Genomic DNA, 23,306 nt, shown 5'->3' on the forward strand with positions numbered 1-23,306 from the left:
GTGAAGTGATGCTTCTGAGCCGCTGATAAATCTCTCTCCGCTGTTTTAGTGGGTGGCTCCCTCCATTGCACTGTGGTTTCCAGAGATGTGGTTAGGAATGTTTCACCAAAAATCCGGCTGCCTAATTACAGTAAAACCTCGGATTGCAAGTAACATGTTCTGCAAGTGTTGCACAAGGCAAGCAAACATTTCTACTAAATTTTAAGTTGATAAATGAGCGATGTCTTGCAATATGAGTAGTATGTACGCTGAACGTCACATGATCACAACTGAGTCAGTGGTTCTCTCTCTCTCTCTCTCTCTCTCTCTCTCTCTCTGTTTGGCAGAAATCAGTGATTTTTCAGAACATTGGAAGGTGCCCACAACTGGCACTAGTGTGTTTTTTGTCACTTCAAAGCACCTATGGACAGTCCTTCGCTTTTCCATCCGAGAGTAAGCTTAGGAATGCTTTGCTTCATTCTAGGTCAGCCTGCCTGCAGATATAGACCCTTTCCTCTGCTGCCTTATTACCAGGTACATTAAATACAGTATACGACAAGAGTTCATGCTGCTCTATGCATCGGGAAACTCATGTGATTTGAATAGGAGGTGAGAGTGTGATGAGGGAGTGGAGTTATATATATTTTTTAACATAGAAGAGTCCTGAGCATGGTTAAACAGGACACGGAAGGGGAGATTGAAAATACAGGGTGGGTAACTGGGCAAGATCCTAGAGAAGGCAGGAGGTGTGGGCTGAGCAAGGGTAAACTCCTCCTCCATCACAACCTGAAGCATGAGGGACGCTGGAAAGTGAAGGTAAAGGGGACGACTGGATGGAAAATTAAAACAGATATTTAAAACGGAAAAGCATTCTGTGGTTTATGGACGTGAGTCCAGGGTTAGACCTCCACATGGTATTCACGCGGAGACCAGATGTGGTGGGTGCTTTTGGCCGGCACAGCACTAGTCCCAAGGAGATGCTGGAGCCCCTCTGCCAGGGGAGGAGGCTGGCTGGGAGCTGCATCTTGGGGTTAGGAAGTAAGGGAAACAGCCTGGGGAGCGGTTAAGTCAGTGCAGTTGAAATAAAAAGCTATTCTAAGTATCATGAGTGTTGAAGAGGGTAATTGGAGAATTGGAATTTTTTTTTTTTTTTCCTCCGGACCAACCAGTAACCATCATTTTTTTTTTTTTCTTTTTTTTTTTTTCTTTTTTAATATATGAAATTTACTGTCAAATTGGTTTCCATACAACACCCAGTGCTCATCCCAAAAGGTGCCCTCCTCAATACCCATCACCCACCCTGCCCTCCCTCCCACCCCCCATCAACCCTCAGTTTGTTCTCAGTTTTTAACAGTCTCTTATGCTTTGGCTCTCTCCCACTCTAACCTCTTTTTTTTTTTTTTTTTTTTCCTTCCCCTCCCCCATGGGTTTCTGTTATGTTTCTCAGGATCCACATAAGAGTGAAACCATATGGTATCTGTCTTTCTCTGTATGGCTTATTTCACTTAGCATCACACTCTCCAGTTCCATCCATGTTGCTACAAAAGGCCATATTTCATTTTTTCTCATTGCCACGTAGTATTCCATTATGTATATAAACCACAATTTCTTTATCCATTCATCAGTTGATGGACATTTAGGCTCTTTCCATAATTTGGCTATTGTTGAGAGTGCCGCTATAAACATTGGGGTACAGGTGCCCCTATGCATCAGTACTCCTGTATCCCTTGGATAAATTCCTAGCAGTGCTATTGCTGGGTCATAGGGTAGGTCTATTTTTAATTTTCTGAGGAACCTCCACACTGCTTTCCAGAGCGGCTGCACCAATTTGCATTCCCACCAACAGTGCAAGAGGGTTCCTGTTTCTCCACATCCTCTCCAGCATCTATAGTCTCCTGATTTCTTCATTTTGGCCACTCTGACTGGCATGAGGTGGTATCTGAGTGTGGTTTTGATTTGTATTTCCCTGATAAGGAGCATGATATTATACATGGAAAATCCGATAGACTCCACCAAAAGTCTGCTAGAACTGATACATGAATTCAGCAAAGTTGCAGGATACAAAATCAACGTGCAGAAATCAGTTGCATTCTTATACACTAACAATGAAGCAACAGAAAGACAAATGAAGAAACTGATCCCATTCACAATTGCACCAAGAAGCATAAAATACCTAGGAATAAATCTAACCAAAGATGTAAAAGATCTGTATGCTGAAAACTATAGAAAGCTTATGCAGGTAATTGAAGAAGATATAAAGAAATGGAAAGACATTCCCTGCTCATGGATTGGAAGAATAAATATTGTCAAAATGTCAATACTACCCAAAGCTATCTACACATTCAATGCAATCCCAATCAAAATTGCACCAGCATTCTTCTCGAAACTAGAACAAGCAATCCTAAAATTCATATGGAATCACAAAAGGCCCCGAATAGCCAAAGTAATTTTGAAGAAGAAGACCAAAGCAGGAGGCATCACAATCCCAGACTTTAGCCTCTACTACAAAGCTGTCATCATCAAGACAGCATGGTATTGGCATAAAAACAGACACATAGACCAATGGAATAGAACAGAAACCCCAGAACTAGACCCACAAACGTATGGCCAACTCATCTTTGACAAAGCAGGAAAGAACATCCAATGGAAAAAAGACAGTCTCTTTAACAAATGGTGCTGGGAGAACTGGACAGCAACATGCAGAAGGTTGAAACTAGACCACTTTCTCACACCATTCACAAAAATAAACTCAAAATGGATAAAGGACCTGAATGTGAGACAGGAAACCATCAAAACCTTAGAGGAGAAAGCAGGAAAAGACCTCTCTGACCTCAGCCGTAGCAATCTCTTACTCGGCACATCCCCAAAGGCAAGGGAATTAAAAGCAAAAGTGAATTACTGGGACCTTATGAAGATAAAAAGCTTCTGCACAGCAAAGGAAACAACCAACAAAACTAAAAGGCAACCAACGGAATGGGAAAAGATATTTGCAAATGACACATCGGACAAAGGGCTAGTATCCAAAATCTATAAAGAGCTCATCAAACTCCACACCCGAAAAACAAATAACCCAGTGAAGAAATGGGCAGAAAACATGAATAGACACTTCTCTCAAGAAGACATCCGGATGGCCAACAGGCACATGAAAAGATGTTCACAGTAACCATCATTTTGATGCATGAAAAGCCCACAGATAACCTACCAAGGAGCAGCTAGTTTGCAAGCAAACGCTGCCCAGCAGGAAGCGTGGCTGCTATTCAGAAGTTTCCTCTCCTTTGCAAAGGTTGAGTACTGAAATGACACACCTCATTTACTGGGGTATTTACAGTAGGAAGGTGACCTAATTAGAACAAATGGTAACTTCAGAAACTTTCTCGTCATCAGATTACAGGGTCAGTACCTCACATTACTTCCCTTTACTTGACCGAAACGGCTTAGTTCTGCCTTATTACCAGGGCTAATTGGGGAAAAACAAAAGTTATGTCGAATGGTGGTTTGCATATCACCTTTCCATTTCCCTCTCAAGGAAGAATTTTTTCAAAGTAATCCTTAGTTGACAAAACAGTCTTCTGTTTGTCCTCCTCTTACAAACATTCTTCTTTGCTGAACTTCATAGGTTGACCTTTTAAGAGTTTCCTTCCAGCTGTCATTCCAAGTGCTCTAGCAAGTTACCATTTCAGAGTTCAGGGAATGACTCTTCTCACGTGCCAGGCTGGATGTGCTAGTTCTCTTTCCAGTGTTTCGTTACGGTCTCTTTTTCTAATGGGTCTGCGAGCCTCAAGTACCCAGAGTGCTTTCCCTTCAGATGTTTTAGAGTAACCTAAAAATCCTGGAATTCATCACCAGCTCAGGCGGCATGTAAGACTTCCCGGTCCTCCTCGAGCATTTTCTTTGTTTCCTGTTGTTCAGTGTTTTCTCAGTCTAATACCAATTTCCCTCTCAGTTTATGGCTGTCCTACACTGGCTGTTAACCTTTGATATGGAACTCTGTCAAGTGGTTTCTGAAACTCCAGGATCACTGCCACCCCTTTTATTAAACTGGTCAGTACTGTCTTCTGAGGGGTTCGCTGTGCATTCTGTGGGGATAACTTGCCCTGCCTGGAAACACGTTAGTTGTGCCTAATCAAAATGCACAGCACAAGTTATCAAATGAGGGCCCATAGATTTCAGTGACTACGTGGCTTTTTAGCTGTGAGTCTACAGTGAAATCCTGGGAAGACAGTGGAAATGAATGACAAAAATTACCACCCAAGAGCAGAACGAACAGAGGGTTTTAAGATTCATTAACTGTGTCGGGGCGCCTGGGTGGCTCAGTCGGTTAAGCGTCCGACTTCAGCTCAGGTCACGGTCTCGCGGTCCGTGAGTTCGAGCCCCGCGTCGGGCTCTGGGCTGATGGCTCACAGCCTGGAGCCTGCTTCCGATTCTGTGTCTCCCTCTCTCTCTGCCCCTCCCCCGTTCATGCTCTGTCTCTCTCTGTCTCAAAAATAAATAAAACGTTAAAAAAAAAAAGTTTAAGATTCATTAACTGTGTCATTTCTCACTGCCCTTGGACACATGCTAAGATCACTGGGTCCTAACAAATAACACTTTGCACATTGTCAACGAGGCCAGTAGAGCAAAAAATTACTGAATCTCTGCGTAAACCCTAACATTGTTGTCAGTGTCATTATATCAAAATCAGATCGGCTTCCGCTGTGTCCTGTGTCCCAGTCACTGTGGTAAGAACTTTATAATATCTCATTTAATCCCTTCAGATATTTTTTTTGGAGCACCTACCATATTCTAGGTACCATGGTAGTTACTGGGGATAATATGCTCACTGTTCTCCAGGAACTTAGTTTATTTAATAGGAGGAGTTCTTAGTAAGAAAATCAGAAGTCCCAGTAGAATGTGGTATTGGTGGGATGCACTAAGAAAAGGGACCAATTTTCTGGCAGTCAATTTCCCCTCATTAGGTTATATTTCCATAAAAATATGGTGTCACACGGTGTGGAAAAAGCACAGCTAAGCTTAAATGTCACCTGAACCCAGAGGGGGAAAGGGATGGTGCAGTTGCTAGCCAGAGGGCTGGAAAGGGGCCTGGAACACCGTCACCCCAGTGGGCTCCAGTGCTGGGCAGCAGTGAGGGCAGCAGAGGCCTTTCTTGTGTGACCAGAGGGTAGAGAACACCTACATTGGCATGACCTACTAGTAGAGAGCAGGCATGGACCCTGCTGCCTCGGGTGATGGCCATGGTGCCTTCTCTCTGGGTGGAGTCTGGATCCTTATCCAGATGATAGGCACATTGAGATTGTTGAGAATTCAGGACTGGGACTCACAGGGCAAACGTAAAACTCTCATCTTTTTCGTTCAGACACCTCTCACATGACAGGCGTGGCATTGGTGCCTAAATTCAACGTGCTGTTACCAAGTTGCATCAGTCAGCCTCGTGGAGGGAGCTTAAAAGTCGAGGAGTCAGTGTGGTGAGCAGAGAATCACTCTTGAGTGCTTGCCAAGATGAGGGGCAGGCGCCAGAGGGGCCCCGATTCTCAGAAGCTCCTTACTAAAGCTCCCGTACCCTGGTAAACAGGTGCTGTGCAAGTGTCGAGCAGGGTAACCTGACCCCATTTCAGGGAGTCATGGCTTTCCAGAGGAGATGACCTCTCAGACCTGAAGACAAATGGGTGAGGAGAACAGAGGAACTGACTGTTGAGGCGCATCAAAATCTCCAACAATGAGAAGTAGCTCCATGTGCCTACGAGGTGTAGCGTAGGTGGGAAGGGGAGGCTGGTTAGGATACTGTTGCATTTGTCTTTGCCTCGGTGTTGGGGTAAAACTCCTGGCACCTTAACCTGAAGCCTGGCAGTGAGCGCTCCAAACGGTGGTCATTTTGTTCTTTGTTGCCACAAACACCTGCAAGTTACAAAGAAAATGCAGCTTCACTTGAGGTGGTAACACTCTTCTTACATCTCAGCCCTGAGTGCACATCTTTTTATTCATGTGGAAATGAGAAGTACATCTAAAGCACCTGTCGCCTAGCACAGCAGGCTAGTTTCTCTGGGAAAGGACTGGGTGGCTGGACTTGCTCGTGGAACTGGCCAGTGTAACCGAGCAGCATTTTAAAAGGATGATCTATGGACATGGTTATTCAGACTTGGGTGTTTGGTACCCATTTTCGAAAGGAAAACCACAGGGAGTTTTGTTGCCTGTGTTAAAATTCAAACTTTCAAGCCAGAATCAGGGATTTGGAAAGCTTGTTGGTCACCGAGGCTAGACTTTCCTGATGAGCTTGGTAGTGATATTAATAAGGTGGTTTTTAAAAATAAATATTAATGTGTTGGGGCTCCTGGGTGGCTCAGTCACTTGAGCGCCCAGCTCTTGATTTTGGCTGAGGTCGTGGTCCCCGGGTCATGGGATTGAGCCCCACATTGGGCTCTATACTGAGCATGAAGCCTGTTTAAGATTCTTTCTCCCTCTCTCCCCCTCCCCCATCTCCCTTCCCCCCACACACACACTCTCCACCTCTCCTTCTGCCCCTCCTCCCTGCTTGCTCACGCTTGTGCTCTCTCTCACAGTAAAAAATACATATATTAATGTGTCAACATACAGAAGTTCTACGTAATTCAGTGAACTAGTATGTTCCAAATGACTGGTTACATCCTTAATTCATGTTACATATGTTACTTGTATGTAGCCAAAAGAGCAAAAGTATAAGTTGGACCAGTGGATTTAATGGAGTAAGAAAAGCTCATTGATGTAATTTCAGATTCTACATTGCAACCTTTAAGAAATGGCAAGTTGTTGAGTTTTGGTGTTGTATCACAGTGTAATAATGGTATTGTGGTTATGGTTGGGTGAATGTCCTTCTTAACAGCACTGTAAAGTATATAGGAGTGAAATGTAACATTTAAAATGGTTTTGTCCAGGATAAAAATACATTTACATAAAAAAAGGAGCATGTGTGGTAAAAAGTTAACAGTTGGTAAATCTAGGTGAAGGGTCTCATCTGTAGCTATTTGCTATACTATATCTAAAAATTTGTTCAAACATTGTACTAGTTTTTTGGGTGTTTGCTCTTTTTTAAAAAATGTATTTCTTGTCAAGTTAGCTAAATACAGTGTAGTCTTGGCTTCAGGAGTAGATTTCCATGGTTCACCACTTAACGTTTATTTATTTTTGAGACAGAGAGAGACAGAGCATGAATGGGGGAGGGTCAGAGAGAGGGAGACACAGAATCTGAAACAGGCTCCAGGCTCTGAGCTGTCAGCACAGAGCCCGACGCGGGGCTCGAACTCACGAACCGTGAGATCATGACCTGAGCCAAAGTCGGACGCTTAATCGACCGAGCCACCCAGGCGCCCCACCATGGTTCCCCACTTAAACAACACCCTTGCTCATCCCAACAAGTGCCCTGCTCAGTGCCCATCACCCATCTTTGCCACCTCCTCAACTCTCCACCACTATCAATTCCCAGTATTTTCTCTGTATTTAAGAGTCTCATCTGGTTTGCCTCCCTTTCTGTTTGTATCTTACTTTTCCTTGCCTTCCGCTATGGTCATCTGTTAATTTTCTCAATGGAATCACATGATATTTGTCTTTCTCTGGCTGACTTATTTTGCTTAGCATAATACCCTCCAGTTCCATCTATGTTGTTGCAAATAGCAAGGTATCATTCTTTCTCCTAGCCAAGTAGTATTCCGTTGTATATATAAACCACGTCTTCTTTATCCATTCATTAGTCGATGGACATTTGGGCTCTTTCCATAATTTGGCTATTGTTGATAGTGCTGCTATAAACATGGGGGTGCATGTGCCCCTTTGGTTCAGTACTCCTGTGTCCTTTGGATAAATTCCTAGTAGTGCAATTGCTGGGTTGTAGGGTAATTCCATTTTTAATTTTTTGAGGAACCTCCATACTATTTTCCAGAGTGGCTGCACCAGTTGCATTCCCACCAGGAGTGCAAGAGGGTTCCCCTTTCTCCACATATTTGCCAACATCTATTGTTTCCTGAGTTGTTAATTTTAGACCCTCTGATAGGTGTGATGTGGTATCTCAGTGAGCTTTGATTTGTATTTCTCTGATGATGAGTGATGTTGAGAATCTTTTCACGTGTCTGTTTGCCATCTGGATGTCTTCTTTGGAAAAATGTCTATTCATGTCTTCTGCCCATTTCTTCACTGGATTATTTGTTTTTTGGGTATTGAGTTTGGTAAGTTCTTTATAGATTTTGGATACTAACCCTTGATCTGATATGTCACTTGCAAATATCTTCTCCCATTTCATCAGCTGTCTTTTAGTTTTGTTGATCTGTTTCCTTTGCTGTGCAGATTCTCTTTATCTCTATGAGGTCCCAGTAGTTCATTTTTGCTTTTATTTCCCTTGCCTTCAGAGACATTTGAAGTAAGAAGTTGCTGCAGCCGAGGTCAAAGAGGTTGCTTCCTGTTTTCTCCTGTCTCACATTTAAGTCTTTCGTCCATTTTGAATTTATTTTTGTGTATGGTGTAAGAAAACGGTCCAGGTTCATTCTTCTGCATGTTGCTGTCCAGTTCTGCCAGCACCATTTACTGATGAGAGTATCTTTTTTCCATTGGATACTATTTCCTGCTTTGTCAAAGATTAGTTGGCCATATATTTGTGGGTCCATTATTTCTATTGGTCTGTCAGTTTTTGTGCCAATACCATACTGTCTTGATGATTACAGCTTTGTAGTAGAGGCTAATGTCTGGGATTGTGATGCGTCCTGCTTCGGTTTTCTTCTTCAATGTTACTTTGGCTATTCAGGGTCTTTTGTGGTTCCAAACAAATTTTAGGATTGTTTCTTCTAGCTCTGTGAAGAATGTTGGTGCTATTTTGATTGGGATTGCATTGAATCCCAATGGAGATTGTAGATTTTGTAGATTGCTTTGGGTAATATCAATATTGTAACAGTATTTGTTCTTCTGACCCATGAGCATGGAATGTGTTTTTCCATTTCTTTGTGTCGTCTTCAATTTATTTCATAAACTTTCTATAGTTTTCAGCATGCAGATCTTTTACATCTATGGTTAGGTTTATTCCTAGGTATTTTAGGGTTCTTGGTGCAATTGTAAATGGGATCAATTTCTTGATATCTCTTTCTGTTCCTTCATTATTGGTGTATAGAAATGCAACTGATTTCTGTACATTGATTTTTGGTGGAATCTTTCGGGTTTTCCATGTAGATTATCATGTCCTCTGAAAAGAGTAAAAGTTTGACTTCTTTGCCAATTTGGATGCCTTTTATTTCATTTTGTTGTCTGATTGCTGAGGCTAGGACTTCCAACACTATGTTAAACAACAGTGGTGAGGGTGACATCCCTGTCGTGTTTCTGATCTCAGGGAAAAAGCTCTCCGGTTTTCCCCACTGAGGATGATATTAGCTGTGGGCCTTTTCGTGTATGGCTTTTGTGACATTAAGGTATGTTCCTTCTATCCCAACTCTCTTGAGGGATTTTATTAAGAAAGGATGCTGTGTTTTGTCAAATGTTCTTTCTGCAACTATTGACAGGATCATATGGTTCTTATCTTTTATTAATGTGATCCATCACATTGATTGATTTGCAAATATTGAACCAGCCCTGCAGCCCAGAAATGAATCCCACTTGATCATGGTGAATAATTCCTTTAATATACTGTTGAATTCAATTTGCTAGTATCTTGTTGAGAATTTTTGCAACCATGTTCATTGGGGATATTGGCCTGTAATTCTCCTTTTTAGTGGGGTCTTTGTCTGTTTGGGGAATCAAGGTAATGTTGGCTTCATAGAATGAGTTTGGAAGCTTTCCTTCTCTTTCTATTTTTTGGAACAGCCTGAGAAGGATAGGTATTAACTCTGCTTCAAATGTCTGGTGAAATTCCCCTGGGAAGCCATCTGGCTTAGGACTCTTACTTGTTGGGAGATTTTTGATAACCAATTCAATTTCTTTGCTGGTTATGGGTCTGTTCAAATTTTCTGTTTCTTCCCTTTTGAGTTTCGGTAGTGTGTGAGTGTCAAGGAATTTGTCCATTTCTTGCAGGTTGTCCAGTTTTTTGGCATATAATTTTTCATAGTATTCTCTAATAGTTGTTTGTATTTCTGTAGTATTGGTTGTGATCTCTCCTCTTTCGTTTGAGATTTTATCTGTTTGGGTCCTCTCTCTTATCTTTTTGAGAAGTCTGGCTAGGGGCTTACCAATTTTGTTTATTCTTTGAAAAAACCAGCTCTTAGATTCGTTGATCTATTCTACTGTTTGTTTTTTTTTTGGATTCTCTATTATTTATTTCTGCTCTAATCTTTATTATTTCTCTTCTTCTGGCTTTGGAGTTTCTTTGCTGCTGCCTTTCTAGTTCCTTTAGGTGTGAGGTTAGGTTCTGTATTTGAGACTTTTCTTGCTTCTTGAGATAGGTTTGGATTACAATGTATTTTCCTCTTAGGACTGCCTTTGCTGAATCGCAAAGGGTTTGGACTATCATGTTTTCATTTTTATTTACTTCCATATATTTTTAAATTTCTTCTTCAATTTCTTTGTTGACCCATTCATTCTTTAGTAGTATGTTCTTTTACCTCCATGTATTTGGGGCTTTCCAAATTTTTTCTTGTGGTTGACTTCAAGTTTCATAGTGGTGTGATCTAAAAATGTGCATGGTATGATCTCAATCCTTTTATACTTATTGAGGGCTGTTTTGTGACCCAGTATATGATCTATTTTGGAGAATGTTCCATGTGCATTCAAGAAGAATGTGTATTCTGCTTTTGGATGAAAAGTTCTGAATATATCTGTTAAGTGCATCTGATCCAATGTGTCATTCAGAGCCATTGTCTCCTAATTGATTTTCTGCCCAGATGCTCTGCCCATTGTTGTAAGTGGTGTATTAAAGTGCCCTACAATCATGGTATTAATATCTATACAGTTATTTATGTTTGTGATTGATTTGTATATTTGAGTGCTCTCACATTGGGGGCATAAACATTTTTGTTAGATTTTCTTGATGGATAGACCCCTTAACTATGATACAATGCCCTTCTTCATCTCTTATTACAGTATTTGTTTTAAGATCTAGTTTGTTTCATACAAGTATGGCTACTCCGACTTTCTTTTGCCATTCAGTAGTATGCTAGATGGTTCTCCATCCCCTCACTTTCAATCTGCAGGTGTCCTCTGGTCTAAAATGAGTCTCTTGTAGGCAGCATATAGATGGTTTGGTTTGGTTTTTGTTTTTGTTTTTATCCATTCTGATACCCTATGTCTTTTGCCTGGGGCATTTAGTCCATTTACATTCAGAGCGATTACTGAAAGATATGGATTTAGTGTCATTGTGTTATCTGTAGGTTTTGTGCCCGATACTCCTTTGTAGTCTTTGTTGCTTTCCATTCAGAGTCCCCCTTGAGATCTTCTGTAGGGCTGGTTTAGTGGTGATGAACTCCTTTAGTTTTTGTTTGTTTGGGAAAGCCTTTATCTCTCCTATTCAGAATGACAGCCTTGCTGGATAAAGGATTGTTGGCTGCATATTTTTCTTATTCAGCACACTGAATATTTTCTGCCACTCCCTTCTGGCCTGCCAAGTCTCAGTGGACAGGTCTGCTACTACCCTTATGTGTCTACTCTTGTAGGTTAAGGCCCATTTGTACCTAGCTGCTTTCAGAATTCTCTCATCTTTGTATTTTGCCAGTTTCACTATGATATGTTGTGGTGGTGACCTGTTTCTCTTGATTTTGAAGGGAGTTCTATGTGCCTCCTGGACTTGAATGCCTGTTTCCTTCCACAGATTAGGGAAGTTCTCAGCTATAATTTGCTCAAATAAACCTTCTGCCCCTTTCTCTCTTCTTCTTCTGGAACTCGTATGATGTGGATATTATTTGGTTTCATTGAATCAGTTAGGTTTCTAATTCTCCCCTCGTGGTCTAGTAATTTGCTTTTGCTCTTTTTTTCAGCTTCATAATTTTCCATAATTTTATCTTCTGTTTTGCCTGTTCTGTCTTCTGCTTCCTCCATTCTCACTGTCACTGCATCTAGTTTATTTTGCATCTCATTTACAACCTTTAATTCATCATGACTATTTCTTAGGTCTTTTATCTCTATAACAATAGATTCTCTGCTGTCTTCTATGCTTTTTTCAAGCCCAGCTATTAGTCTTATGAGTGTTATTCTAAATTCTTGTTCAGATATATTGTTTATATCTGTCTTGGGCAATTCGCTGTCATTTCTTCCTGGAATTTCTTTTGAGAATTTTTCTGTTTCATCATTTCAGCTAGGTTTCTGTCTTTTACGTGTTTTAATAACTTGTTCTGTGTCCTGTACCTGCGAGTACTACTATATTAACAAGAGGTCATACGTTGTCCAAGGCCTGGCACTTCAGGAAGTGTTTTTGGAGCGTGTTGCATATACTCTGTTGTATCTCGGGCTGCTCTATCCCATTGTTCGGTCCTCCACAAAGCTCCTCCTTGCTTGTAGTGGTGGAGTGTTTGGACCAGGTGTACTTTGTTTGCTTGTTGAAGTAACTCTGGAAAAAAGGAAAGGGTGGGGAACCTCATCCCATACAAAGAAAAAAAAAAAAAAATGAAAGGGGTGGAGAAAAAAAGACCACACAGAGAATCAAACTATAAGGCTTAATCCAGAGAAAGAGAAAAATAAAGATGAAGGAGATACAGAAAAGGTGTAAAAAGAATAGAGTAAAAACATGAACAAAGAAAGAAAGAAAAAAATACATATATATAGTAAGAATTGACCAAAAATGAAGTCAAACTATGAGCCTGATTCCAAAGGAATAAAAAAGAGGAGGGTAGAAAGAAAAAAGAGGGAAAAGAGAAGGAAAGAAAAGAGAAAAACGCACGAATATACAAAACCGCATGACTGTTGTCTGTTGGTGCCTGGGACCAGTGGTTGTGCTGGTCTGGAGGAGAGGCCGTCTGGGTCGGTCAGTGTCAGTCCCACTTGGGTAGATCAGCGGTTACCAGGCACGGAGTTGTGGGGTTTGATGTTAAGCGGCACTGCCTCCGCTGGGGGCTGCTGTGCTGTTGCCTGAAACCCCACCATGTTGGTGATGGGGAGAAAAATGGCGACACCCCAGTCTCTCCTCCCCAGGTGGGGTGTCCCAAACCACGCTGTTCAGGCAGCCCTCACAGAATAGCCCAGGGGGCTGGCATGTCCCACTCCCCAGTCTCCCACACCTCCCAGGCTCTCTTCTGGGATTCAAAACCTGATGTCTTAAGGGATCCTGTACAGCCAGACTTGGTTCTGGGGTAGCACCACCCCACCCTGCTGATATGGCTGGCGCCAGCAGGGTCTTTTGTCCTAGTTGGGGGTGGGGGCCATATACCCTCTTCCCACAGTACTCAAGGGAGAAGACTGTGGTCTCCCAGTGTGCCCTTGAGATCGCTGCTGAGCCCCGGTTGGCTCACCTCCCCCGCACACACATGGCAGCTTTGGTCTGGATTTGAAAGTCTGGTACTTTTGAAAACTCCGATTTTCAGTTCCTAAAGCTGTTTGCAGAGTAGAGACTGGTGCTCTCCTTATTTCTTGTTCCCCAGTTCATGGTCTGGAGAGGTTTTTTTCTTGTCCTAACACAAAAAATCTCTCCCCTCTGTGCCCACTCTGTTTTATGTCTCCCAATTTACATACACACACCTCTGCCCTGCCAACCTGTCTCCCTTCACCTGTGGGGATAGTCTAGGAGATTTTTCTGCAGAAAGAATTCCTGGGTGTTCCAAGTGTTCTGACCTCCATACAGTTGTGTTTGAGGGATGAGGGAAATCCTGGCCCCCTACTTCTCCCACATCTTAATTCCTCCCAAGCTGTACTAGTTTTTTAAAGGACTTACAGTTTCAAAGCTTTGCAAAATAAAATGTTGTGGAAAAGTGAGCATAAAAATAAAGGTTTGCCACATAAATCTCCTAGAATGTAGAACAGAAAAAACAAGTGTTGTAAATTAAGGAGGTAAAAAATAGGATCAGTCTAGGAAGTCTAACATCCAATTAGTATGAACCTTACAAAGAGTAAGCAAACAGGAAGGAGAGGAGTTATCAAAGGAATAATGGAATCAAATGAGATAAAACATCCCAGAACTGATGATGGATCTTCAGATTGAATATTCACACTAAGTGCCCAGCACTGTGGTAGAACAAAAGCCACTTAAAGGCATGTCATTGTGAAGTGCAGAACACCAGAGATAAAGAATCCTGATAGCTTCCAGAGAGAGAAATCATCCCTGTAAAGGTCAAGGAATTAGAAAGACCCTGGTCTTTGTATTAGCAACACAGTGAAGCAATACCTTCAAAATTGTGCATGAAAATGATTTCCAGCCTAAAGTTCTATTTCCTGTTAAACTATCAACAAGATAGTTTGTGAATGTGAGTGATGTAAACCTTTAACTGCCTGGACCTTTCTCGTGAAGCCAAGAAAGGATGTGCTGTATCTAGGTAAATGAGGGAGTAAATGAAGAGGAATGCGTGGGATCCAGGTAATCTCCAGCAGAAGAGAAAGGCAAAGGGGTCTCCCAGAATGATACAGGGAATCCCAGGATGGCAACTGTAGTGCAGGCCCAGGGAATATTCCATCCAGATTGGAGCAAAAGACTGAAGATTTATAAGTGAGAATATCCAAGAAAAAACTTGGATCCAATGAGTGTTACATAGGACTGCGTTGAGAGAGTTCTAGAGTCCCATGGGATAGTCTGGGAGTTTATCAATAATCAGCACAAACAAAATAAAGGATAAGCAAAGCTTTAGGTAACATAAGTTAAACAAGAAATTTAACCATAGGTCACTGCAGGGCTCAGCTCTGAACAATGTTAATATAGTAAAAATAATACCAACAGTAAATATTGTTTTAACCAAAAATTGTAGCTAAACACTATTGGAAGAATGAAAAGGGTGTGTTGATGTTGATGAGGAGAGGGGTATGGAGAAGGAAGAAGGAAAGATCAGTCAGTGGTTAATGCCTGAAATTGGAAAGTATGCTGTTTAAAATTACAAAAGAAATTAAGAAACCACCACCAGAGTTGAAGTGGTTTTCTCTGGGTAGGGGAAGTCAAGAAAGGGAGAGTGGGGCAGAGCTTCTGTGTTTCTTTTTAAGCCTCACAGAATAATTTGAGTTTCGGACAATGTACACGTATTTTTTAAATAAAAATTTTTACAAGAAGGGGAAGCTAGAGACCAATAGGAAGGGCTTGATGTATTACGGAAACATGTTGTGGAATTATCAAGTGAAAGACTCAAAATAGGAGTGTTTAGTCAGATTGGTTCAATTTTAAGATTGCCAGATGTAAAGAAATGATGAAGGCTAGAGAACGGCCTTGAGGGTAGATGAATACGGGGAAAGTCTGCAGTTAATGATGTCAATGAACTGAATGGCCAAGGATCCATTTGACTGCTAAGTGTGTCACAATTGCCCACAATAATGGCAGGATTTGGGGTACCAGGTAGACAGCACCTGGGGTTCGTCTTCAGTCTGAAGCCCCATTGTCAGTAAGTATTACTGTTGACTCCACTATTACTGTCTGACCTGTGGCTGGACCTCTTCAGCGTTTTCCCTCCATGTAAATGAAAAATGAACGTCCTTCTCTCTAAATAATTAAAAATCGTTGGAATAAACCATTGTAACTTTTGGTGGTATCATTCGTTTACTTGTTTTTAAGGAACTACCAGGAGTTTCTGGGTGCAGTTCACACTTTCCGAACATCTTGTATATGCAAGATTTCTAAGCCATTCAGAAGCTTTTTTAGCCTACCTGTGATTCTTTATCCTGCGACACAACCAACTGAGAAGCCACATAAGAGAAAATAAAAATCTCGGGTCTTTGAGCATTTGCCCCATCACCTCTGCTGGGGAAGGCAGCTTCCAGCCCCGAAGCAACTCTTGCTTGTCCTCTTACATGTCCTCAGTTGCCTAGTTGCTGACTGACTGGTTCTGGACGCTGAGAAGGTTGCCATGAGGTCACAAGGTGATTAGATTGTTTTGGGTTGGTAGGTAGACCTCTGGGTTGAGATGTCATGGTATCGCTATGGCCTGTCATCGTCTGTGAAGTATACCATCACACTGTCACCTCTTCTCCCTGACATCCACAGGCTGGGTTGAATGCTCACATAGTATTTAGTGTGCACCTCTTATAGAGCACCTCGTATTTTGTATTGTACATATTTTCAGACAAGTTTTCCAACCTTGTTAGAGTGCAGAGCATATTCTATTAATGTGTGTTTCTTCAGCTCTAAACACAGTCCCTGGCACATAGTGAGAAATAAATAGGTTTTGGGTGGATGGATTAGTAACTGTAAATTAGATAGGCATTTGACCGATATTAAAGTTCTAGAGAAATTTTGCTATAAAAGCATTAAATGTGTTATTTTGTATTTACTCTTTCTAGCTGGTGAAGTTGCCCCATGACTGAATTCCAAGTCACAGGCCAGGTAGGGATATTGATAAGAGGCTCGTTAATCCCCCTCATCCCCACAGATCTAGCTAAGTCACTTCTTTCCCTTGTTTGAAGAGGAAAAATCCATGCTACCAAAACTCGTAATCCTACAAATCCATACAGGTTGGCTCTCCCCAGGAGGGGAAGTGTGGTTCTGTGGAACATTGAAATCAGTGATCTGAAGTCCTATAGCTCACCCAGACACCATTGGTCTCAGGTATCCCCTGTTCTCTTCCCTGGCCTCTGAGGGAGAGCCTCTGTGTCTGTGACCCTGACCTCCCACACAGGTTTATCTGAGCTCCCACAGGGGAATTGGAAGACACAACCTATGAGATGAAAGGGGTGGCCCGTGACAGGTTTTCTGAGGACCAGTGAAGCTTCTTGATGCTGCCTTATTGATTTGCTTTTGGAGGAAGAGGATTGTGACTTAGAAGTGCTCTGTCATCGTCCTACAGGTGACAGCTTTGCTGCCGAGCTCATGCAGTAAACGTCTGACGGTGCTGTGGAGAACAGTACCATTCACCATACCCCTTACTCTTCCCTGCAGGTGTTCTGGGGGCGGGAAGGGACAGGGACATGTGTTCCAGTGACCAGTCTGGGCAGGTACTCAGGCGGAGCATACACCTGCCCTACAGGAGGGGGGTGGCAGGAGCCATGACTACGAAATCAAGCCGAGGCCAATAGCCAGACACAGCAGAGGTGCTGGGGATGAAAGCTGGCTTGGGAGGCAGGGTCCGGAGGTTTTTGGTCGATGCCTGCTGCGTGTGCCTTTTTGGGAGCCTAGCCTGGAAGTGGATGGCAGGGTTCTCTTCCCTGACCTGCAGCTTGCCAGTTGTTGCCCCTCCCTCTTCTTAGCGACTCACGTTCATCTTTAGAATTATTTCTAAAACCAGACAGTGACTGTACAGGCAGATTGCTCAAGTATCAGATTATAAAGAACAGGAACTCTAGCCTTGGGAGACATTCTTATCACTTCCTCAGGAAGTAGAGAAACCAACTAGGTAATGGTATCTTTTCTCCTCTAACACATGTGGATGAAGTTACAGTTTGTATCATTATGAATAATTTGTATTTCTCTTTTTCATTCTACCTTTCTTGCCCGGGCAAGGGGTTTGCACAGTAGAGACAGAAGGAGATCCAGAAAGGAATTAGCTTGTTGCAAGTGCCGGGAGCAGCACACTTGAAAGGTCATAGAGGGCAGGGTCAGGTTAGTAGGGGAGGCTGAGGGTGAGCCCTGCTGGGAAGCTTAGGGCAGGTCCCTGGAATAGAGGGGCAAAGGCTAGACTGCAGAACGGGAAGTGGAAAAGAGCCGGGATTGAAGTAGCAGGTGGACTGTGGTCCCGAAGAAGTTTGGCGATTTGATGATGAAGGGAAGACTGCTGGTGGTTTTAGGACGAAATGGCAAAAATATGTTTGGGAGTGAAGTTAATAAGCCAGTGGTAGGGCAGGGGGGATTGAAGTACCAAGAGCAGGGCTCAGAGTGAGCATTATTGATAATGAGTAGGAAGATACCTAAGCAAAAAGCTTAGGTTTATTTGTTTTAATCCTGAGGGATAAATCAATCTGAATGACAAATAGGGACCTCATGCCGTGGTAATGTTTAATGACTCGTTTATAAGGCTTGTCCCAATGTCACTATGATGTAATTCGGTGCAACTCCTGGATCCCAAATTAGGATCCTTAAGGAAGTATGTTCTTAAATTAATTACGATGCAGAATCGGAACATTTGTCTTGCTTTCTCACCTTAGCTCAGGGACTAGGGAAGCCACCAGCAGAGATGGGAGTCTGCCACCGTGAGGCACGGAGCTCAGGGTGGGGAAGGTGGGGAGAGGGGGCTAGAAGGTATCAAGCCCTATGCTGCGACTTTGAGACAAGAAGTGATGCTATCTTTTTCTCTGAATTCATTTTCGGACGTTAATGGTACTCATCGCTTGGATTGACTGGGTTTGGGGCGTATAGTGTGAAATATCCACACAGGGATAGCATGCCCATGTGTGCTGCTTTTTGTAAGTATCCTTATTTTTAGTCTCTCCTCCAAGTTTTCCTCCTGAGCATGCCCAATAGGATGAATTTTAGCAAGTGATTTCTTCTTGGGTTTGTCCTCTTGGTAGGAAGAGGCTTCAGGCCCAGGTGACCCAGAAGGAACTAAACTTTGGGTCAGTTGTAATTATGCATCCGGGGAAGCTTTGGAGGGAGCTGGTGTGCATGGCCACCTCTAGAGTTCTGAAGATGGATATGCTACTTTCTTTGGTGGAACACTTAATGTATATTTTCTGTCGCTAAGATATTTAGACTTTGAGGGACACAGCAACAGCATTTTAAAGTTCAGCACTTGATGAGTGGGAGAGAAAGTTGGGAGGGTAGCCTTAGCGGGGGCAAGGTTGGGGGGTGATATTGAGAATGTGATGAATGCCACACAGAGGGGCTCCTTTTGGACCTTTCCTCCCCACCTATGGTGTATCAGCGAACTGGACCAAGACAGTCTGACCTTCTGGGTTCATCGCGTCGGATGAGAAATGGTCAAGGAGATGACCAGTGTGCTACTGTGCTCCCTGCTCTGAGAGCGGAGCTCATGCCTGCAGATGATTGTGTGGGGTTAGCGTTCTTCTTGAACATCTACCTTTTTCTGATTTTCCTCCCCTCTCCCCCACCCCCTTTTTTTTTTTTTTTTTGAAATGCTGGGAATTTTAATAATTGTTTTACTTAAACCTATATTCTGAAAATTTCGAGTTACTAGTCTCACAGTTGATGAGCGATTTGAGCAAAGGAGGTATCAGTAATTAATAGGTGCTTTTTGCTTCCCTGTGCCAGCACATCTCCTTCATTAATTGCATAATTGTGATTATCTGTGTAATAGTCTCACTTGGTAATCTGGATAAGGCGAAAAAAGATCTTCATCAGTTTTATTTTAAGGCTTAGCAATTACGATTGTTCTTATCCTCAGAAGGATACTTGGTAATAGTAAATCTATAGTGACAGACTTGGATGTGTTTTGCAGGCTAAACCCTTTTCATGAAGCATAAAGTGTTTTCAAGAGAGGGCATTTGAGGATAGATATCTCCCATGCTGTTGCTGTAGCAAAACAGCTCACAGAAAAACCAACTGAAGGGAAATGTAGCTGACTCCATTGTTAGAGAATACTTTTGGGTGTACTTTTCACACAGATTTTGGGTTTCCTCAAATAGGCCGGTGGAAGGAAACAATACTTGTTTTCTAGATTTAAGACTTATTTATGGCCTTTAAAAAAAACCTAAGTTCATGAACCAAGACTAAAAGAATTAGTCAAAAACAAAATTAATCAGTTGTTGAAAATTCACATTGGGTGTAAACTATAATAATATTTTCAAGTAAAGTCTCCGTTTTGGTAGCAGAACACATGAGCTAAAGAGCATTTTATTTTCAAAATTAACGGGGCCTTAAGAAAGAAGCAGAGTCTTGAAATGTAGCCCAGTTTTGCAAATAAAAATTTTAATTGAACTCACGGTTGCTTAATTACACATGTCAGGTCTTGTCACTATCACCAGTGATGTGGAATTCAGGTACCTAATGCGTGCAAGCATGCTTAAAACCTACATAACTTGACTACAGTGTAATAACACTGCAGTGACTTTTAGAAATCATGCAGTTTCATTTTGTAGTCCCATTTCATGTTGTGACAACGCTCCGGAATATATATCATACCTGTGCTAGTGTTATATTTTTATACAGAGAATACATGTTAGCACTGCATGGGAACTGCTTAATCTGGCTTATATTTTGCAAAACTGTCATCTCTAAGCTTTCAAGGTGGCATTTAATTGTGTTTATTTTTAAAAAATTGTTTTAATGTTTATTTTTGAGAGAGAGAGAGCGCATGCGTGCGCGAGTGGGGGAGAGGCAGAGAGAGAGAGGAAGACACAGAATCTGAAGCAGGCTCCAGACTCTCAGCTGTCAGCACAGAGCCCAATGCAGGGCTCGAACTCACGAACTGCAAGATCATGGCCTGAGCTGAAGTCGAATGCTTAACTGAGCCACCCAGGCACCCCTGGGTGTTTCTTTAATCAGCATTATGGAAAAATGAAAACAAAAAACAAAACCCTGTCTGCGGTTGCTTTAATGTGCATAGGAAATAATTCATCTTCTATTTGGTTTGTGTAGATTCTTGACCAGGGGATGGGGTTGAGACTTAGGTCTTGGAATGGCACTCAGCTGCACCTGTTTGGCTGTGGTGTTATTTGTCAAGGTTCCTTTCTGTTTTGTCTTCTGCCTTCTGAACCAGTTGTGGAGTTATGCTATGCTCAATCTCGTCCTCTAGATTCATTTCCAAGTTTATTATAACAGTATATTGAACTATTTGTTCAGCCGAATGTGAGCTGTTATTGTTGGATATCCAGGCAGGGCTGTTACTTTGTAAAGTACACATATTCATACCCGACAAGACATACACATAGGCGGTTTCGTCCTGCAAACGTAGTAGCTCCTAAAGGCAGATATTTCACATAATTGGTATCATTTTTTTCAAAAGTATAATTCTCTGTCCTAGCTGCAATGTCTGAGTTTTCATACATTTGATGATAGTTTTTCAGCGAACACTGGTAGGCAGTTAGAAACCAATTGTGATTGCATTCATTTTAATCTAATTCAGAGGGAAGAAAGCGGGCAGGGGCCATGTTGAGAGCTCCACTGCTATCAGGATTCATGTCACTGGGGCTCAGGTTTCTGGCTCCTCTGAAAAAGCAAATTCGGTTTTTTGGCATTTGCTTCCCCGGCAGACACTGGCTCTTTGCCTTGACCTGTTGACAGTTACTGCTTCTCCTGAGGCTGCTTAGCCTGCATTGTTACGAGGTCCCTAAGAATAATTTTGCTTACCTATATCTTCATTTAAGAATTTAATCATTTCCAAACATGTCCTAAGTTATTTAGTCCTTTGTCAGCATCGCAATTCAGTTCTAGAAGTTTTTTATTTGTTGGCTTTTGTTTTTTAAGCTTTCGCTGTGAGCTTCATAGTGTGTTAAATACATCAAGGAAAGCGTTTCCAAACAGGTGTTCTTATTTTTCTGATAATAGAATTTGTTGCATTCTTTGCCACTTTATAGCTTCACACACTTCTCATTTGATGGTAATAATAGTCCTGTGAGGCAGAAATGTAAACAGTGTGTCTCCCTTGCTCACAGGTGAGGAAACTGAGGCCGTGGGAGGGTCCACACAGCTTGTAAGCATCACACGTGGTTCTGCCCCCATGAACCTTACAGATGAGGTCAGTGTCTTGTGGCTGCAGTAGGCAGAGGGCTCCTGAATGACATCTGAGGCGGGGCTCATTCTCTCCTCTACCTCACTACAGCAGGAAGCCTTTTGAGTGTGCCATTTTTGACCCTTTTATTAACGTTCTATAGCCTCTTCTCCGCCACACTGAAAGCTAGACCCATGCTTCAACACAGGAAAAACAAAAAACAAAGCTACACGTAATAGGAAAAGGCGACTTATTTTATTGTTGTCTAACCTTTGAAATTTTCACATTTTGTCAGGCATCTGTTCCTTTCTGTGATCGTTGTTTTGATCCAATGTGGCCCTATTGCTTCATGGTTTGGTTTGCCTCCCCCGCGGCCTGTCCTTTACCAGCGCTTATCATCATCTCACATATCTGTTGGGAAACACTATTTGTGTGCTCGCCCTCCTGCGTGGCTAGCTAATAAAGACTCCTGTTTATTAAGGGACGTTTGCCAGGCAAGCACATTCTGAGCCCACTTCACACAGCATCGCGTGTGATTCCTCCCACATTCCCTGTCAGTTGGTATTTTAGCCGTGGCTCTTTTGTAGATGAAAAGAGGGAGTATGATGAAGAAACCTGTTGGAGATCACACAGGTAGTAAGTGACAAAGCCGAGATTCCAGCCCTGTGTTGTCTGACTCTGGCCGGCGGTCTAATAAATGCACAGACTGATTCTGCCCCTGCCTTTGGCTTTTTCAGTAGCAGTGCCCTCTCATTTTCCTGGGACCTCTCCTTTCAGAGAATGTAATTTGTTTGTTTGTGTTAATAGCTAGTAGCTTTTGTACTTAAAGATTTGAATCTTGTTTTTCTGTTCTGATACTCAGTCGAGCAAAATTAATCGAGTGTTTAAAATAGAAGCCAAGAATTTCCGTTTCGTACTTCTACTTTTGGGGTTGTAGAGCAGAGAAGTTCCTCCGGGGGGATCTTGTGATAATAAAAATGATTGGTGTAGAAACCAACATGGCTGCTTCTTTAATTGTTGCCACTTTGGACACATTCAAGGACTGTAGAAACCTTCTGTTGCTTAGAAGTTAATGTTTTGTGCCAAATTTTAAGGCTAATTTATTGCTGCCTACTCTTCTACCTCCCAGATGTTTTCTTTTATTGTTCCCAAGAGATGGAAATGTTATTCTGCTTTGTCTTTGTGGGTAATACATTTAGAAAATCAGATCCAAGACACCATGGGTGTGGGGAGGGGTGGGGGATGAGAACGTGGGTGGGAAGAAGAAGACAGAGGGAGATGGGATTTGATTTTCCAAGAAGATTACAGACTAAGCCACAAAAAGCTATTGGTCTGAAACTGGAGTGTTTGTAGAGAGCAGTATGGTTCACGGACGCAGAAGATTTGGTCAAAATGAAATGTGATGGGAGTTCTCGTGGACGATGAACACGGAGGAGGTGGTCCTGTGATGCTGTGTGCATATGAAAGCAGTAGACAGCATTCTGGGGCTGCTTTTGCCTGGACTTTATAAAGGGCCTGGTCCTTCGGCTTTCTTGGGCTTGGCCAGGTCAGTTTCTTGTTCTTTTCCTTCACTTGCTTTCCCTCCAAAGTGATGGTATCTTCACATCCAAACCACATTGAGCATTCGTGTCTCTGAATTCTTAAGTTTCTTTTTTCACTCATGCTGACTTGCCTAAAGTTAACTGTTTTCAGCTCTCAACATTCTTGTAGCTTTTAATGTTCAGTCTCTACTCC

General features: G+C 42.3%; 1 protein-coding gene and 1 long non-coding RNA gene across 2 annotated transcripts in view; both read left to right on the forward strand.

The window, feature by feature from the left end:
- Window positions 1–23,306, forward strand: part of PELI2 (pellino E3 ubiquitin protein ligase family member 2) — a 202,332-nt gene that overhangs the window by 90,049 nt on the left and 88,977 nt on the right. The gene's annotated exons all lie outside the window — the stretch shown is intronic.
- LOC145715566 (uncharacterized) lies at window positions 323–21,797 on the forward strand. Its single transcript, XR_014137816.1, has 2 exons — window positions 323–1,147; window positions 3,140–21,797. It is a non-coding gene; the product is annotated as an uncharacterized LOC145715566 (long non-coding RNA).

The sequence above is a fragment of the Panthera onca genome, chromosome B3 (genome assembly GCF_046562875.1).
Source record: "Panthera onca isolate mPanOnc1 chromosome B3, mPanOnc1 haplotype 2, whole genome shotgun sequence".
NCBI classification, from domain to species: Eukaryota; Metazoa; Chordata; class Mammalia; order Carnivora; family Felidae; genus Panthera; species Panthera onca.